Here is an 18089-nt window from a genome sequence, read left to right on the forward strand (position 1 = left end):
TTTGTTAATCAGGATGGAGCCTTATCCTGCAATGAGACCTGCATTTTGGTCTTTTACCACATCATTTCTGTTTTCTATGTAGACAAAAATAGACATAGAGTAAACCAACCCCAGAAGTCAATTACAGGGTTTTATAGTGATGTACTGTGAAAAATTTGGTCATGTTTTTCATTATACGGAATGTTCTTTCCGAAGACATAAACAGATTTTTTTTAAAAAAAATCTATGCTTCAGGGTTTTTAAATTATTTTTTTTTGCCAATTTCTTTAAAAATACTGATATTTTTTTAAAAACAAGATCAGCATCTTAATTACACAATAACACTTTTTATAAAAATACTTATTGAGCATAATTCTTTTACTGTTTGGATTTTAGTGATCAAGGTCTACTGCAGAGTTCTTTTTTCAAATAAATATGAGGAGATCAGAGCAGTTTTGTTTCTGTTTCATAACTGAATTTAAAAATAACTGATCTTATTATATTCTAGTTTATAGGAAAACTTTATTGTTGCTATAATAGAAGATGAGAAGCAGTGAAATTGGAAGGCAGTCATTTTTCCAAGAGATATTTATCGGAATGAATAGAAAATAAGGTGCAGTTGAACAACTGAAATTATATATAATGAGAACAGTAATATACTACAGACTACATAATGTGGGTTGAGTTCAAAGTTATGTAAAGCAGAAGAGAAATGGTAGATTTCATAAAAACTGTAAGAAAACTACCTATTCTTAAAGCATAACTTTCTTAAACTGATATATTGCTGCAATATTCTTTCGTTGTGCTTTTTTGTAATGTAATTAGCATCAAACATTGCACTATGTGGATATTTATTTAATTCACCAAGCAATCATGTGCTTGTCTAATTAGAAGTACTTGTGTCTACAGTTTTCTTACTTGAACTTAGGTGATCATTATCTTTGGATAAGAGGAAGTCCCATGGTGGCGGAGTGGCTAGAATGCTGTACTGCAGGCTACTGCTCACTTCAGGAATTTGATTCTGAGTGGTACATGGTTGATTTGGTCTTCTATCTTCCTGAGGTCGGTAAAATGCGGACCCAGATTGTTAGGGGCAGTATGCTGACTGTGTAAACCAATTAAAAATGGCTGTGAAGTGGTACATAATGCTATATCTATTGCTATTATGATTAATGTCGTTCATAAGATTGCAGATATACAATATATTAAAATATGGATACAGTGGTACCTCAGTTAACGAACGCCTTGGTTAGTGTACTTTTCAGATAACAACCAAAAATTTCGGCAAAAATTTGCTTTAGATACTGAATAAAAATTCGGATACCGAACATAAATTTTTGGTTATTATACAAAATATTACACCCATTGTCCCTCACTCCCCCCCCCTCCTTACCTCTTTACCTCTTGCCTCTCAGCCTTTGTCCCCTCGCCAGGGGAGCAGCAAAGCAATGCTTCGGTTATGACGAGGCAGGTGCTGAGTCTGCTGGTCCTGGCGGCGGCTTCTCTTTGAGGACACTGGTGATGGCGGTGGCTTCTTTTCGGAACGGCAGCGGCGAGGGCCTGGGGGCCTGGTCATGGACATGATATCCCTGGCGCTGCTGTGCCACTGCCACCGCTAGCTGGTATGCCCATATCTCATCATCACTCCACGAACTGCATTGGCTGCTGATTGGTTTCCGGGCACAATTCACAGTGTTGGTTATGACCCACAAAGCCCTACATGGCATAGGACCAGATTATCTCCGAGACCGCCTTTTGCCGCATGAATCCCAGCGTCTGGTCAGGTCCCAAAGAGTTGGTCTCCTCAGGGTCCCATCAACCAGACAATGTTGGCTGGCAGGACCTAGGGGAAGAGCCTTCTCTGTGGGGGGCCCAGCCCTCTGGAATCAGCTCCCCCCAGAGATTTGCACTGCCCCCACCCTCCTTGCCTTCAGAAAAAGTTTAAAAACTCATCTTTGTCGCCAGGCCTGTGGTCTTTAGATCTTTCCCCCTGACCAACAAGTGTTTCTTAAGTGTGTTTTATGGAGTGAATGATAATGAATGTTTTAAATTATTTTAGGATTTTTAGGGTTTTTTAAAATTATATTAGATGTATTACTATGTTTTTATATATGGTGGCATACAAATCAATCAATCAATCAGAGAAATGGAGGAATCATGGGAAGTAGTAATTCTATTTTATTTTGTATTATGCAAACCCCACCTAGAATACTGTGTCTGGTTTGAGGCAACATGTTTTTAAAAAGTTTTTTTTTCTTAAAAATGCAGCAGACAAGGATTATCAGGAGCCTTGGAATTAACTCCTAAAATGAGAGATTGGGAAAATTTGATTGTTTGAGTAGATGAGGCTAGATGGAGATTTGACAGGATGCTTCAAATAAATAAATCTGAAAGATTTGACAGTCAGAGTTATATCAAAATATAGTATAGATTATCCCATATTGTAATGCATAAAATATTTAATTTAAATTATGAAAAGCGATATTTCAGTTGAATGTTTAAAAAATATAACATCATGAAAAGTTGTATATTAGAGCACTTATTCACAAACATTGATGGGCTCCCCTTTCCTAGAAATATTCAGATAAAACCTATCTTCTATTGAAAATACTTGGTTCACACACTGAACAGATTTTAGGACTCTCTAGCATAAGTATCTCTATCTTCTGTTCTTTTATTCTTCTGTTAAGGAGGCTCATTAATCCTTTGAATTGTACTCAGCATCAAATTGTAACCAAATCAGCCCTTGCAAAATAAGATATGATCCTATAAGTAGGTACATATCAGCATGCTTGTTACTGTATTCTAGACCTACTGCATTCTAGTGTAGTTTCTAAAGTCTTAATAAATAGACACCAGTAAAACAGTTTGCAATAATCTAATCTAGATACTATTGGGATATATGTCAAAAGTGCAGGTTTGATTTTGTGAAGAAAGGATGCTGATGCTATAACTAAAGCCAAACATACTCCTTTCTCCAAGTTGGATGGAGTTAGCCTCCAAGTATGGGTTGATGAGGACTGAATCTGATACCGTGTTTCCCCGATAGTAAGGCAGTGTCTTACTATCTTTTTACCCCCAAAAGCCCCACTGTGTCTTACTTTGGGGGTATGTGTTATATTGTCCCGGGCACCGGGGCCGGCTCGTCTTCGGGCTTCGGCCCGGGCGAGGCCTCTTCTCCTCCGGGCGGGCGGCGTTAGGCGGCGTTGTGCGGCAGGCGCGGCTGCCCGTCGGGCCCGGCCTCCATCCCTCCTGCGCCGCGGTGGGGCCGGTCCGCGATACGCGTCCTGGGGGCGCCCGGTTGGCCGGCTCCGGAGGCTGCGGCTCCTCCCACTGCTGCCCAACGCTGAGGATGCCCCGCGCCCAGCCCGGCTACGGCAGCAGGCAGGCAGGCAGCCCCAGGCACGGCGGGGAGAGCAAAGGCGGCTTCGGCCCGGGCGAGGCCTCTTCTCCTCCGGGCGGGTGGCATTAGGCGGCGTTGCGTGGCAGGCGCGGCTGCCCGGAGGAGAAGAGGCCTCGCCCGGGCCGAAGCCGCCTTTGCTCTCCCCGCCGCACCTGGGGCTGCCTGCTCTCCCCGCCGGGCCGGGCCGAAGCCACCTTTGGTCTCCCCGCCACGCCTGGGGCTGCCTGCCTGCCTGCTGCCCAACGCCGAGGATGCCCCGCGCCCAGCCCGGCTACGGCAGCAGGCAGGCAGGCAGCCCCAGGTGCGGCGGGGAGAGCAAAGGCGGCGGCGGGAGTAGCGGACGCCTCCCTCGCTTTTAGTACCGTGTTTCCCCGAAAGTAAGACATATGTCTTACTTTCGGGATATGGCTTATATTAGCCGACCCCCCTGAAACCCCCCATATGTCTTACAATCGGGGGGGTCTTACTATCGGGGAAACACGGTACCTTAAAAGTTGTTTCACTTCCTGTAATCCCTCTCTTTAGATTCAGTCTTTGACTTGTTTGTTTGTTTGTGTGTTTATTGATTGATTGATTGATTGATTGGACTTTTATGCCACCCCTGTCCGAGGACATATAATAAAACAATGCATAACATGCTGTGTTTGCTTAGAAACAGCCGGCCGGTTAGAGCCGTGCGATTGGCGTCCCTATCCAAGGTTCTGATAGGGCGCTTTCCATAGTTACTTTGTAAGCGGGAAAGCTACTGTGTATTTGATTGGTTCCTGCCTCAGCCAGGGCTTGCTATATAACACTGTGTGCATTGTATGTTTCTCTAAGCCTGTACCTGCCTGTCTGGCATGCATTCCGTATTAAAGCCAGGCCTCCTCCGTTTTACTGGCGACGAGGATTCTCGCCATTTCTTCAAGAATTCTATGCTTGGACTCTGTACGTAAGTGAAAATGTCAGTGCAGCTTACTTTCGCCCCTTTCAATCCCCAAGGGGAGACATGGGAGTCCTATGTTGCCCGTTTCGATTGCTTCTTAATCTCCAACGGGTACACGGAAATTTCCGGAGACAGGAAAAGGTCTTATTTCCTGGGGTTTTGTGGCCCCGAGATGTTTGAAACTGCCCGAGCATTGTTTGCCCCTACTTCAATCCACGATGTATCTTGGGAAGACTTTTTAAAAACCTTGCAGGATCATTATGCCCCGGCTCCATCTCGGTGTGCGAGGCGCTATAAATTTTACCAGCGGAACCAAGCAGAGGGGGAGTCTATAAATGACTATGTGGCCGCCCTGCGCCGTGCGGCACTGTATTGCGAGTTTGGTGACCTGAATGACTACCTCCTAGACAGGCTTGTAATTGGGGTGAGAGACGGTCGGCTTAAGCGGCGTCTCCTGGCCATTAGGGATTTGACATTTCAAGCGGCGCTAGCGGAGGCTCGTGCGTTTGAGCTGTCAACGCAGTCGCTGGCAGCCATGGACAGCACCGTTAATATCACCCGAAAGACTACAGTTTCCACTGATAGGGCCACCGTTCTTCCTGAAGAGGATGGCAGTCATGAAGCAGAGGAGGAGGAGGTGTGCAAATTGGCAGTGAATAGGAACCGAGACGCTCCTGTTACCTGTCCCAGGCCACCCCAGTCACCTTGTCAGGGCTGTGGGGGCAATCATCTGAGGTCCTCCTGCCCTTCCCGTGATGCCGCGTGTTGGCATTGTGGTACCAAAGGGCACCTTTCCAGAGTTTGCCGTTCCCGCAGAGTTTCCACAGCCGCGGCCCGTGAGCAACGGGAGCCCCAGAGCTTCATTCCCCGATGGCAGAAGAAATTCCCTTCAAACCGGCGTGAGGATTGCAATGCTATCTATAGTCGGCCACGTTTGGCTACCACTTTTGTGAAAGAGATGTCTAGTTCAGCGGAAAAGATCTCGTTGGAGGTCCAGTTGGGCACTTCGAGGTGCCCTATGCAAGTGGACATGGGATCTGCCCATTCCTTAATTTCGTGGGCGACATTGAAGCACTGTTTTCCAGCTATCAGCAGAGGTCGCCTGTCTCCGTGCGCTGTGCAACTGAAAGACTATCAAGGGACACCAATTCCTATTTTGGGGGAGGGTCGTTTCCCAGTCCGTTTCAAAACTTTTGTGGGCAATTTGCCTCTTATTGTAATTAATGGGCCCTTCTCTAATCTCTTAGGATTGGACTGGTTCAAGGCTTTGGGACTCTCAGTGACTGGGGTAAATACTGTCAGTGATATGGGAAGGTTTGAGGTCCTGGCGCGGGAGTTTCCAACAGTATTTGATGGTCAGTTGGGCTGTTATACGGGAACCCCGATTTCATTCGGTTTGAATCCGCAAGAACCAGCGGTTCGTTTAAAAGCCCGCCGGGTGCCCATTCCCCTCCGGCCGAAAGTGGATGAGGAACTGGACAGACTGATTGCCCAGGGGGTGCTAGAACCGGTGGATCAGGCAAAATGGGAAACCCCAGTGGTCATTGCTTTCAAGGGGGATGGGGGAATTAGGCTGTGTGGGGACTATAAATGTTCCATTAACAAAGCGTTGGCACACCACTCATATCCGTTGCCAGTGGTGCAACAGCTGCTGCACACCTTGGGAAAAGGTAGGGTGTTCGCGAAGCTTGACCTATCTCAGGCTTATCAGCAGCTTCCCGTTGACCCCCTAGCTGCAGAAGCGCAGTCAATCATCACCCATCGGGGGGTATTCAAGTGTCACCGCTTACAATTTGGGGTCTCCATTGCCCCAGGACTATTCCAGGGCCTGATGGAAAGGTTGCTATATGGGCTCGAAGGAACTGTGCCATATTTTGATGACGTCCTAGTGTCGGGGAGTTCCACAGACGAGTTGATGGCACAAGTAAGAAAGGTTTTGTCCAAGTTCAGGGACGCGGGGCTTAAACTAAAAGAAAAGAAGTGTGTTTTTGGTGTCCCGAGGGTGGAATTCCTGGGCTTTATTGTAGATGGGGAGGGAATTCACCCCACCCCTGAAAAGACTCGGGCGATTAGGGATGCCCCCAGGCCACGTTCCAAGGCTGAGCTGCAAGCCTTTTTGGGACTCTTACATTTTTACGCGGTTTTTATTCCGCATAAGGCATCGGTGGCCGAGTCTTTACACCGGCTTTTGGACAAGCACTCAAACTGGCACTGGGGAAGAAGGGAGGAATTGGCATTCAACGGGGTCAAGGAAATACTCTTGTCCAACAATGTGCTGGCCCAATACTCACCTGGTTTACCTTTAATTTTGACTTGTGACGCTTCACAACACGGGGTGGGCGCTGTCCTCAGTCACAGACTGCCAAGTGGAGCCGAAGCCCCTCTGGCATTTTTCTTTCGCACATTGGCTTCGGCGGAGAGAAATTATGGACATATCGACAAGGAGGCGCTGGCACTAATTGCGGGGGTCAGGCGGTTCCACGATTACTTATATGGGAGGCATTTCGAATTAGTCACAGACCACCAACCATTGCTGGGGCTTTTATCAGGCAGCCGTCAAAGTCCGGTAGTCCTTTCACCCAGGATGTCACGTTGGATCGTCTTCCTAGCGAACTACAATTATACATTATCCTATAAGCCAGGATGCCACATAGCACACGCTGATGCCCTGAGCAGATGCCCGCTGCCAGATGTTCTCGTCGACCCTGCTCCGGCGTGCTCCGTGTTTGCTCTATCTGAGAGCACTATTCCTATTTCTGCAACCGAAGTAGCGGGAGTAACTGGTCGAGATGCCATTCTGTCCCAAGTAAGGCAATGGGTGTTAAGAGGATGGCCAGTTACAGCCCCCGCAGATGTTTTTGTCCCATTTTTCAGGTGTCAATCTGAGTTCTCTGTAGAGAAGGGGGTGGTGCTGCGAGGAAGTAGGGTGGTTATTCCAGAAACCTTGCGCAGCCCGGTGCTGGCATTATTGCATAGGGGTCACCCTGGCATAGTGCGCATGAAGAGCTTAGCAAGGGACTATGTTTGGTGGCCGGGGTTGGATAAGGCGGTAGAGCTAAGAGTAGCTGGATGTGCAGCGTGCCAGGAAAGTCGCCCTTTCCCTCCTCGAGCCGAGCCGCTGGTATGGGAGCCGCCAGCTGGACCTTGGGCTCGTTTACACATTGACTTAGCCGGTCCCTTTATGGGACAGACCTTCCTGATAGTCGTGGATGCCCATTCGAAATGGGTAGAGGTTGTCCTGTTCAGATCTACCTGCGCTCAGGCTATCATAGACGCCCTACTGACTTTATTTGCCACGCATGGGTTCCCCGACCTTCTCGTTTCGGACAACGGTCCCCAGTTCACAGCGGTGCAGTTTGAGTCATTCTTAGCATCTGCTGGCATCAGACATGCGTTAAGCTCGCCTTGGCATCCGGCCAGTAATGGCCAGGCGGAACGGGCAGTTAGGTCTGTAAAAGACGCCCTTAAGAGGATGCCACAAGGTTCTTGGCAGGAAAGGCTAGCAGATTTGTTGCTAGCGCAACATTCCACCCCCTGTGTGGCCACGGGTAAGACCCCAGCCGAACTTTTGATGGGTCGCAAGCTCCGCATCATTCTTGATAGACTGCACCCATGGTACTCTCAAACAGTGCAGTGGCCAGTAACCCCGACCCGGCAGGTAAAAATTGGAAACACTGTTTTTGTCAGGTCTTACTCAGGAGGACGGAATTGGGAAAGGGGAACAGTAAGCAGAGAGCTGGGGCCTCGATCTTTTGAAATCGAACTTGCAGACGGAAGGGTTTGGAAGAGGCATTTAGACCAGATCCGGATCGACAGGGCGAGCGATCTCCAAAGGGAAGGAGATGGTGAGCAGGCGGGATCGGCTCACAGTCAGTTTCAGCTGCCCGTAAGACTGTCAGGGGAAAACGCCTCCTCAGAGTCACTAAGGGGTGAGGAAGTTCGGGATTCAGAAGAGGGAGTGCAAGAATCAAATTCGGAGAGGATTTCCGAGCAGGCGGTCATGCCTCGGGGCTCCGAGAGAGTGCGCTACAAACCGGAATATTTAAAGGACTATGTATGTGTCAATCAAGGGGTTAGGAGTGCTGTGTTTGCTTAGAAACAGCCGGCCGGTTAGAGCCGTGCGATTGGCGTCCCTATCCAAGGTTCTGATAGGGCGCTTTCCATAGTTACTTTGTAAGCGGGAAAGCTACTGTGTATTTGATTGGTTCCTGCCTCAGCCAGGGCTTGCTATATAACACTGTGTGCATTGTATGTTTCTCTAAGCCTGTACCTGCCTGTCTGGCATGCATTCCGTATTAAAGCCATCTGTTAAATAAGGCCTCCTCCGTTTTATAACATATAATACAACATATAATAAAACAATGCATAACATCCTAAATCCAATTAATTAAAAATAAAATCTAAAAAATCTAAAAAGACCCCAAACCCATAAAAAACGATCATTCCCATTCAATTAACTTTCTTTCACACATTCATTGGTCGGGGGCAAGGATCTAATAGCCCCAAGCCTGGTGGCATAAATGAGTCTTAAGACTCTTGTGGAAGGCAAGGAGGGTGGGGGCAGTACGAATCTTTGGGGAGAGCTGATTCCCCTAGGCCCCACCAATCGACACTGTCTAGTTGACTTAGATTTAGAAGGTCATGTGCTTTCTTTCCTCTTGATCAAAATTCAGAAGAATTGGATGGATTTTAATTTTGCTTTACTTTAATCCACGTTTGGATTGAGGGAAGGCGGTCATTGGCGAGCAAAGCTAAAGCATGGGCACGGCTCTGACGCCAACAGCTTAAAGGCAGCCGCGTGCCCACAGCGCATAGGCGTTTTCCTCCACTGTCGGGGCTTTAGAAAATAATGTAATTTTCATAGAGTAGTATCCCATTCCAAAAAGGGTGGGTTTTTTCCATTTTAAGATATGTGGTTTGCCCAACATTTATACTTGGTCTGAATTTTCCATATCTATTTCTTAGCTAAGTTTTATGGCCTTCAGATACCGATGTGAAGTTTGTTACCATAATAGTGGTAGAATGAATAGTGTAAATAATGCTGTGTGTCATCTACACAATGGTAACAATGCCCAGATGATTTTTATAGTAATTTCATTTGTACATTAAGCAATATGGTATGATCAGAAGTGTTGTACATTAACAGCTGTGGAATTAAGCATGCGTTCCCAACTTTATAGTCTTAAACCAGCCTCTAAAGGGAGGCACTAACTGTCAATGCTGTTCAATTTCCTGCTTCTTAATTACTTATTGTTGTACATAAATTTCCAGCAGTTTCTTGTGATGCCATTGCTTTATGTACTATGCCAAATGGGTTTTGCAAAAATAGCAACAATAACAAAAAAAGAACCAACAACAAAACTCTACTTTCAGATCAATATTGTTCAACACCAAATCTGTCCTTTGAAATCAGTGAATATGATGCCTATTGGTTATATTATTAATATGTGAATATGATGCATATCTTGTTTATATTCACTGGCAATAGACAGTTCTATTTACTGATAAGATTCACAAAATCAATGAAGTGGAACATAAATTGGGTTGATAGTGCTAATGATGTGCTATTATTTCTCTCTTATCTTAGAAATCTGTGTCTTATTTACTTACTAAACCTTAACACTGTATAACACTATACAGACAGAGTTGAATGTCAGCTGCTCTGCAGCCTAAACAATAGAAATATGACTGGATTAACTTTCTATAATTTTTTTAGTTTGCAATAAATTGGGTACCTCTTCAGTACATTATCTGGAAATTTTATGACTTCATTTATTAAAAGGATTTAGGCTGAAATATAATTATGGAAGACATTTTATACATATATTCAGTACTCCTAAGATGTGTTGCATTAATCAAAATGGTAAGTTTATCATATTTTTTCTTATGTTCATTTCCCCCCCCGTTGTCTATATCAATGTTGGTAATTCTGTTCCCTTCTGCACAGTCCATAATTTTTTTGAGTATTAGTGAGTCGTTGTTGGATTGTTTCCAACATTGGGCTACCGCCATTATAGTTGCGGTCAGTATATGTATCATTAAATAATATTTATTTTTGTCTATTTTCTGATCTATAATTCCTAAGAGGAACGCTTCACGTCTTCTATTTATTTTAATTTGAAGTATATCCATTATCCATTTTTGTTTCTTAATCCAAAATTTCTTTATTTTTGGGCAGGTCCATCAGATATGATAATAAGTCCCCTTGTTTTCCTTACATCTCCAGCACTGTGGATTTATCCAGGTGTACATCTGAGCTAATCTTGCTGGAGGGAGGTGCCATCTATAATACCCATATTGTTCTCTGTCTTTTCTATGCCTGGATATTATCTGGAGGTATGGCCACCAATCCATTTATATACCCTGTTCTCTTAATTCTTCTCTTGTTTTCAATTCTAAAGAGAAATTTTATATCCATGAGAACAATTAATCAGTGGACCCCTTGAATCCTAAAGTTGTGGGTGCTCCATCATTAGAGGTTTTCAAGAAGAGATTGGACAACCATTTGTCTGGAATAATATAGGGCAGCGATGACTAACCTTTTCAGCACTGAGTGCCAAAACTGGAATGCGCATGTGCCGTGCATGCCGGAACCCGGTAGAGAACATGTGCCCCCAGTAACTGTTCTCTTCTGGGTTCCGGTTAATGCATGCATGCCGGCTAGTTGGTCTTCACACATGAAGACCAGTTGTTGCGCTGGAACCCGGGAGAGAAAAGCTAGCTGGGGCACATGCTCAGAGGGCTCTGCGTGCGCAGGCTTGCTATCATGGGTATAGGGAAGTAATGGCGAACCTATGGCATAGGTGCCATAGGTGGCACACAGAGCCATATCTGCTGGTACGTGAGCCATTGTTCTATCTCAGCTCCAACTTGCATGTGTGTACTGGCCAGCTGATTTTTTTGTTCACATAGGGTCTTTGGGAGGACGTTTTTGGCTTCCAGAGAGCCTCTGGGGGGGGGAAGCTGTTTTCACCCTCCCCAGACATTGAATTATGGGTGTGGGCACTTGTGCATGAGCAATAGCATACGTACAAGCTTTTTTTTCCACCCGAGGGAAAAAAGGTTCACCATCAAAGTTCCCTCTTATTCTATGATTCTATAATAATCAATATCTTTTATTGTTTGATTTGTTGCCTGCTGGTGCATTATATATATTGAATGTACCATTTTCTCCAAGGAGAAGCCATGGAGAGCAGTGATAGTATAACTCTTACAGTTGTGTGGACCTTCTAACCTGCACACCCTTTACTCAAAGGATGAGCTTGGAATCAACTCTGATGGATCAGATTAGATATTTAAGGGAGAGCATGTGGTTATGACAGTGAATCCTCAGAAAATTTCTGACAATAAATTAGATCACAAACTTGGGAATCACAACAATATGAAAGTGATCATAACTGAAAGCAGTTGATACCATCATAGGTAGATTATTCCCTCTCAGAATACTATGATAGTAGTAGTACTGGCATTGTTGGGCACAGCTTTTGGAACATATATGCAGATCTATAAATAATTTATATAAATAAATAAATAATAGTGTTTATAATTATATATTTCTTGGGTTCAGTTTCCATTTACTATATTTTCTCCACTGCCAAACAGCTGGAGGTCTCTCTTCTTCACTGTTACCCTAAAGATGCATTCTAGATTCTCCTAAACGTATGTTTCATGATTTATTTATGTTGTTAAAAATAAAGAATAAAATCAATATTATATTAATGTATAAAGGATTTATCTTGGAAATAGATGGAAAACAGCAATTACATTGATACAACAGCTCTAATTACGAAGTGTAGAAGGGGATTGAACTTTGGCTAGGTGATGAAAATATGATTAATGAATTTTGGGGAGTACCGTATATACTCGAGTATAAGCCGAGTTTTTTAGCCCCAAAAATGGGCTGAAAAACACAGCCTCGGCTTATACTCGGGTCATTGACAAAGTCACCACACGAGGGCGCCATTGCTTGAGCCAGAGCAAGGAGGCACCAGCTTTTGTCCCCTCTCCCACGCCGTAGTTCCTCTCCCTAGCTCAAGCAAAGAAGGCAGCCATTTGCAATGGTGAGTCGGATTAAAAAGGCCCCCTGCTGTCAGATTCTCCTCCCCCTCCTTTGAAAGGATTTAAACTGTTTAAAAAATGGTATTTTGTGGTAGTTGCTGTCCTTGCTTGGATAGGATCTAATAATGTGTTATGAGGCAGAGCTAGACAGGAATTCTTTTTCTATCTGTCTATCTTTCTATCTATCTATTTTTCTATCTATTTTTCTATCTATCTATCTATCTATCTATCTGTATCTATTTCTTTCTATCTATCTATCTATCTATCTATTTTTCTATCTGTCTGTCTATCTTTATATCTATCTGTCTATCTATCTATCTATCATCTATCTATCTATCTGTATCTATTTCTATCTATCTATTTTTCTATCTAACTATTTTTCTTTCTATCTATCTATCTATCTGTATCTATTTCTATCTATCTATCTATCTATTTTTCTATCTGTCTGTCTGTCTGTCTATCTTTCTATCTATATCTATCTATCTATCTATCTATTTCTATCTATCTATCTATCTATCTATCTATTTTTCTGTCTGTCTGTCTATCTATCTTTCTATCTATATCTATCTATCTATCTATCTATCTATCTATCTATCTATCTATCTATCTATCTATCTATCTATCTATTTGGTTTTCTATGCTGATAACCTCACAGCAGCTAATGCTGAAGCTCTTCTTTGGATACACTTATTTGTTTGTTTGTTTGTTTGTTTATTTATTTATTTAATTGGATTTGTATGCAATCCCTCTCCAAGGACTCAGGGTGGCTCACAGCATATATAAAAACAGAACAATAATGTAAATCCAATTAATGATGAGAAGGAATCCAGTTTTGAAGGATTTTAACTCTTAGGTTTTAGCTTTGTTCCTGATCGAGCTACTTTTTTTACTTTTTAATTTATTGTTAATATTGTTAATTTGTTTACCCTCTTTTAAATTTACAGAGTTAGTTTACTGGTTTTCTTTAAAATAAATATTCTAAAACATGTCTCAATTAATGTAATTTTATTGTTTTCCATTTTTATAAGTTACCAGTAGCCACTGCATTTTCTAACCTCGGCTTATACTCGGGTCAATACGTTTTCCCAGTTTTTGTGGCAAAAATTGGTGCCTCGGCTTATACTCGGGTCGGCTTATACTCGAGTATATACGGTATATATTAATGTGGTGCCAAATTTTTCTTTGCTGTCCTTTTTGGCAATTTGGAGAGATGAGTGGGGGAGTTGAAGAATAGGAAAGAAAAACACTTTTAGGAAAGTTTCTGAAGAAAGGTTTGAGGTCCTTCACTTAGTTTATTCAAAAGACAGAATGGCAAAAATGATTTTTTTACAAGATCATTTTTAAAAAGGATGTACATGCATATATATTTAACAGCAATTTGTATCTTTTTATGAAAGGTATGCAGTCTTATTGATAAATGCATATGTATATACAGACTTCTTGCAGTCCAACATTTCCAAATCTTTGCACACTTTTAGAGTTGAGTGAAAGACATTTTGTGAAGTGGGAACGATTGAACAAAAACTGTTCATTCAACATCCACTACAACCCCTGAACTTTCTACCAGTCTGCACCTCCAGTGGAAATAGGTCAAGAAATTTCTGGAAGAAAATTACTGGATCATCTTTGAAATGGTCAGTTCTCCACTTGCACTGCTTCGGAGAGTCCAACATGGGTTAATCTTCAGCCTAGCTGGAAGGGACTGAGTTAAAAATTAGCATAATTTACTGGTCCAACCCCCATGCTGCCCTTCCCGGGTCAGTCTAAAAAACTCAGTCATAGTGTAGGGACACATGAGTTTTTCCTCCTAGGACTCTTAGAGTCTAGGGGTAGTTTTAATTGTTTTTAATTGTTTTTAATTGTATATTTATCTGAATTTAACTGTTTGATTAATAAATATGCTAAATGTGCTTAATGATTTTTCTCCTTTCTGTTTCTATTCCAGAATCATAGAGCAGCTTACCTCGTTGTGATTGGGGCCCTGCTCTGTGGAGTATTGCCCCTAAATCGTCTTCCCCAAGTCGGAGCCTCTTCCCTGCGTGGGTACAGCTCCCAAGACTGGGTGTTACCGATGATGGAGGTCCCTGGCCTGCGCGGCCATACCGTCCTTTGGAGCGGTTTTTTTGGATACAGCAGGAGGAGATTCAAATCTCCCGCCACAGACCGCCATCGGCAGAGGTCCCCGGCCTGCGCGGCCATACCTCAGGGCAAGGCGTTTTTTTCTACCAAGTTGGGCCAGGGCAAGCAGGAATTTGAATTTCCCGCCCAAAAAACGCCGCCCGGGATCGGAACTAATCCGACGATTCCCTTTTGCCGCCTGAGACGGCTACATAAGGGAACGGCCATTGGAAGATGGCGCGGCACACAGGAGGCCGCCATTTTGGAGCAGCCGACTTCCGGCTTAATGCCTAGAGAGGCAGGAAGAGACCGGACTTCCTGTTACACAGGAAAAGAACAGCGGTGGCCATTTTTCGCTCGGTAATACTTGTTATAACAAAAGAAAAAGTTCTTTTCTCTATTCTTACGTTGCGGAGGCTTGGAATAAATTCCCCAATGGCTGATCTTCCACAGCAGGGGACAGCAGAGCCCTCAGCCGCAAAAGCCAAGGAGACGACTCACTCCTCAAAGGCAAAGGCAAAAACCTCTCAATCATCATCTGAATTAAGAGAGGCCGAGCGTCGAATTAAGGCATTGGAGGAGCAACTAGAGGCTCAGAAGCAATGCACTGCCGCTGTCTCATCAGTGCCAGGTCAGAGTGGGGGCATGATAACTGGGACCCCCCCAAGACTCCCTGAAGGAAGTGGTTTGGCCACAGACAAGGACTGGTCTCCAGATAGGTTCGGGGGCCCATCCCAGGTGGCGGAACCCATGAGACCTGAGGTTGCCAGGCCACCCTCTGTTTCTCCTGCATGGCACATGGCACCTCAACCATTGCCTACTGCCACATTTACCCCAACAGCTGCGGGGCTCAGATCATCTCCAGATCCCTGGCAACGCCTACCACCAGCCTTGCAGGATATGATCGCTTCAGCATATTCGCATGGCATAGCAGCTGGGGTACAACAATACACGGCAAGTGCATCCCCTGCCTCTCCACACCCTCTTCCTCCTCCTTCCCTGCAAAGGAATATTTGGGCAGCTCCAGCCCCCTCGTCACCTGCGCATGATTCATTCCTTGAAGACCCTGCGTTCAGAGGACAGGGATCAGAGCCAGATGATGGCCTGTCTGAGGATGAAGGGGCACCCCCAGAACCGCCAGTGTATACAGGCCTCTTTAGGCCCGCTATCTTTCGCGTACTGCTCAATAAGGCAAAGATGACTGTGGCTTTGGGCACCCCTGAAAAGCCCACAGATCCAACATCAGCCCCTCCTCCGGCCTCGAGGGTGCTCACGGAGCTCCAAAGGGATGCTGACCTTATACCAGCCCCTAAACTTTTTTTGGACAATGTACAGAGGCCTTGGCAATATCCAGCAGCTGCTCTAGGCCCAACAGCCTCTGAGCGTAAGTTTTACGCATTTGAGCCAGAATTGGAAAAGTTACTTGAATTTCCATCAGTAGATGCTCCAATTGCAGCCCTAGTATCTAATGCATTAGTCCCTTCCGATGTGGCAGATGGCCTAAAACCGGAAGACCGGAGGGCAGAGGGAATAAATAAAAAAGCTCACCAGATGTCGGCATGGGCCCTCAAAGCAGCTTCGGCAGCCTCATTTTTTAACAGAGCTTCGGTCCTTTGGCTCCAGGAAATGCTCTCGAAGCTGGGACCCGAAGAGGGTCGCTTAAGGCAGGACCTTAACAAGTTGCTAGCTGCGGCGGAATTTTCGGCGGATGCCACTCTGTCTGCATCTCGTTTCTCCTCACGAGCCCTAGCAGCAAACCAATCATCCCGACGCTTACTCTGGCTCCGGACTTGGCAAGCTGACGCCAAGTCCAAAGGGCGTCTAGCCTCGGCCCCATTTGATGGGTCAAGATTGTTTGGGGAATCTCTTGACAAGGTCCTTGTGGAGGACAAGGACAAGAAGAAAGTCATGCCTAGATCTTACAGAAGGCAGGAAAGACGCACTGCTCCATATTTTAGGCGCCAGCCCTTTCGGGCCAAATCTTCCTCTTCTGCACCCCAGGCTGGAAGATCATATACCCAGGGGTCCTACTCCCAACTGTCCTACAGAGGGGACAGGGGTAGCTTTGGAGATAGGAACAGGCAGTTCCAACAATCAAGGAAGGCCTATAGAGGTTTCAACAGGGGAGGCTTTAGAAGGAACAAATGACTTTACCACGACAGTTCCCATAGGCTACAGCACTTCACCGCCTCCTGGGCATCTATGTCCACCGACACTTGGGCCATAAATACTATAACTCAGGGACTCACCCTGGAGTTTACCGTGAATCCTCCAAACAGATTTCTGGAGTGTCCGGTACTTTCCAACAATCACAAGCGCAACCTCCTTTACCAAGAAATTCATCATCTATTTCAAATCAGGGCCATCGAGAAGGTTCCACCACACCAGGAGAAGCAGGGGTACTATTCCATAGTGTTTATAGTACCCAAGGCCTCAGGGAGTTGCCGCCTCATCCTCAACCTGAAACAGTTGAACCTATACATAAAATACCGCAGGTTCAAGATGCACTCTCTAAGGACTATACTAGCTGCAATACGTCAACAGGACTGGCTGACGTCAATAGACCTCAAAGAGGCATACCTCCATGTCCCAGTGCATCCAGATTCCAGGAAATACCTCCGGTTTTGTTTCGAAAACCACCATTTTCAGTACAAGGCCATGCCCTTTGGCCTATCGTCAGCTCCCAGGACTTTTACAAAGTTATTGGACATCCTCACCGCAGAGCTACGGACACGTCCTCTACGCCTGATGGCGTATCTGGACGATATCATACTGTCCAGCAGCTCCAGTCGGGCACGACGAGACCTGTCAGAGACTATAGAGACCTTGGCAGAGGCGGGGTTCTCAATCAATTACCAAAAGAGTCATCTCATACCGACCAGGTACTTACCTCACCTAGGTACCAACATAGACACCATGGAGGGCAAGGTCTTCCTATCGTCAGACCGCCAGGTCAAGGTCAGGGCGTTGATCACAGAATTGCAACGCAGCCGTACAGTAACACTGGCGTTTCTGTCCCAACTGTTGGGAGTTCTCATATCCTGCATAGACATTGTTCCCTGGGCCAGGCTACATGCCAGACCACTGCAGTGGTTTCTCATTCCTTTTCAACAGAACCGGACCAGTCACTCTTCCAGATTGGTGACAATTTCACCAGAGGTGCGCCGATCGCTCCCATGGTGGAAGTCGTCAGCGCTACATCAGGGGTCGCCTTTTCTACTACAACAAGAGGTGACGATAACTACGGACACGAGTCTCTCAGGTTGGGGAGCTCACTCCGAGGTAGGGATGGCCCAAGGATTATGGAGTCCAGAGGACCTCGCATGTCCCAACATCAACTACTTGGAACTCAGAGCGGTCCACCTGGCTCTACGACACTTCACGGGCCTGGTGAGGGGCCAAAATGTACTGATACTTACAGACAATGTGGCGACCAGGGCACACATCAACCATCAAGGCGGCACGAAATCAGGTCGCCTGATGAGAGAATCTCAGTCCCTGTTCAGGTGGGCAGAGCAACATCTCGCATCTCTACGAGCAGAGCACATATCCGGCACCTCCAACATACAGGCGGATTGGCTCAGTCGGACCACTATCGACCCAACA

The 18089-nt window shown here is 45.3% G+C and overlaps 1 protein-coding gene across 7 annotated transcripts in view; it reads left to right on the top strand.

Moving 5' to 3' along the window:
• Positions 1-18089, top strand: part of SUPT3H (SPT3 homolog, SAGA and STAGA complex component) — a 364612-nt gene that overhangs the window by 60669 nt on the left and 285854 nt on the right. Inside the window, exon 1 of one of the 7 annotated variants that reach the window (XM_070732455.1) lies at positions 13981-13999. The exons of the other annotated variants lie outside the window; for them this stretch is intronic. The gene's annotated coding sequence lies outside the window, so the exon portion shown is untranslated. Of the gene's footprint in view, positions 1-13980; positions 14000-18089 lie in introns of those variants that run through there. 7 annotated transcript variants of the gene reach the window in all.

The sequence above is a fragment of the Erythrolamprus reginae genome, chromosome 1 (genome assembly GCF_031021105.1).
Source record: "Erythrolamprus reginae isolate rEryReg1 chromosome 1, rEryReg1.hap1, whole genome shotgun sequence".
NCBI classification, from domain to species: domain Eukaryota; kingdom Metazoa; phylum Chordata; class Lepidosauria; order Squamata; family Dipsadidae; genus Erythrolamprus; species Erythrolamprus reginae.